The following is a 2,012-nucleotide window of genomic DNA, read 5'->3' as shown; positions in this document are numbered from 1 at the left end:
CCAGGTCATGGAAGCAACCTAAATGCCCATCAACAGATGAATGGATAAAGAAGATGTGGTACATATATACAATGGAATATTACTCAGCCATATAAAGGAACGAAATTGGGTCATTTGTAGAGATGTGAATGCATCTAGAGAATGTCATACAGAGTGAAGTAAGTCAGAAAGAGAAAAACAAATATCGTATATTAACGCATATATGTGGAACCTAGAAAAATAGTACAGATGAACTGGTTTGCAGGGCAGAAATTGAGACACAGATGTAGAGAACGTATGGACACCAAGGGGGGGAAGCAGCGGGGGTTGGGGGTTGTGGTGTGATGAATTGAGAGATTGGGATTGACATGTATACACTGATGTGTATAAAATGGATGACTAATAAGAAGAAAAAATAAAAAATAAACATACACAGGTTATTTGTGAGTAAAAAAAAAGAAACAATTATGAGGTCTCTTGGAACTCCAGAATTCATGGACACCTCTTATAGCAATGGATCATGATTATTTACTAATAAAGTTCACTTGATATGGACATGCAGAAATTAAAAAAAAGAAAATTACTCTGAGGGTGTAAAAAAACAAAACAAAACCACATTAAGCTTCTAGTTCAAATCCCAGCCTGACCTTGTGCCCTCCTGCATTGAAGGTCTTTCCATGGATTAGAGCTGACAGGGTCAGTTTCACTCCTGCTTGAAGGGGCTGAGTATAACGCAGCCAATCAGGCTGGCATTATTCACTTTAGCCGATAGAGAAGTTCTACAATCCAGCTTGTACTTAGCAGCGATGCTGAAACGTGTGTTGTTACTGCCGGTGGTCCACAAGAGGTTTATTGATGTTTCAGTCTTCTCATTCACCTTCTGGTAGATCTACCTTCCAAATTCAGTGCCGTTGTTCATATGAGTGTGCAGCTGGAAGTCTGTGGCCTTGTAACCCAGGGCGAAATTATTGTGACAGTTTGGATTTGGCTGTGTCAAAACTCATCTGATAACCAGCAAGCCAACCTTCAAAGGCCAACACAGCCCAGCCATAGATGGTTTGGTCCAGAAAAACTGATACCAACATTACTGCCAAGACTGAAAGAATCTCGTTTATAGGAGGCCTTCAATTTCCCACTCTTCTTTCCTGTGTTCCCTACAAATATGGTATCAAGAGTCAGTTTTGACCCTTCAGCCAACTTATTCTATTCTCCAAAGACATTTCTGTCCCAAGAGTACTGTCTGTGTTCCACTTTTGGGTGAAGGTCAGTCCATAGTTACAAATCTTGTATTTGGTCTCTAGGTTGCCTGATGCTTTCCCTGTATCATTGTAAGCATGACCAGAAGTAGAAAATTCCACTCCACTACATGACTTGGTTCTCCGATCTATTCTGACCATGCCAAACCCATATCCTTTGTTGAAGACATCCTTGGCAGCCTTTCCTAGGTCATAGTAAGTTGGTGTGTTACACATATCTCCGACGGCAGGGCCTGTCCGCTCAGCCAGAAGAGTCCATCCACTCCACTAGAGCACCGCTTAAGGTCTTCTTAAGGCCAACGCCGTCCGCGCCTGTGCAGCCCCACACCCGCGGTATCTGTGCGCTGCGAGCCCCACACTGCGGCTGTGCCAGAGTGTTGCACCGGGGTCGCGCACCACACACGAGAGCCGGACTAACACCCCCAACTGTCCGAGTGCGCGCGTGCGCGGCAAGGCCCGGCCTTTGGCTTCTTTCTTATTTTTGTTGTTGTTGAGTGGTAGGAGTTTTAAAAATATATATTCTGAACATTAACCCCTTATCAGATATATGATTTATAAATATTGTTTCCCATTCCATAAGTTGCTTTTTCACTCTGTTGATTGTGTCCTTTGATGCACAGTTTATCTATTTTTCTTTTGTTTCCTGTGCTCTCTCTTTTTTTAAAATCACACAAGTATTCCCCAGTGCTCTAATCCAAGATTCAAAGAGAATGATCATCATCACACAATGGGATGGAATGGAATAGATTCATCAGATGCAGTCACAAGTCCCAGTCT

The 2,012-nt window shown here is 42.7% G+C and overlaps 1 pseudogene; it reads right to left on the bottom strand.

Moving 5' to 3' along the window:
• Positions 1–581: 581 nt before the first annotated feature.
• LOC101278660 (voltage-dependent anion-selective channel protein 3-like) lies at positions 582–1,514 on the bottom strand (annotated as a pseudogene).
• Between the last annotated feature and the right edge of the window lie 498 nt (positions 1,515–2,012).

Source organism: Orcinus orca, chromosome 6 (assembly GCF_937001465.1).
Source record: "Orcinus orca chromosome 6, mOrcOrc1.1, whole genome shotgun sequence".
Taxonomy (NCBI): Eukaryota; Metazoa; Chordata; class Mammalia; order Artiodactyla; family Delphinidae; genus Orcinus; species Orcinus orca.
This window is presented reverse-complemented; position numbering and strand designations above follow the sequence as displayed.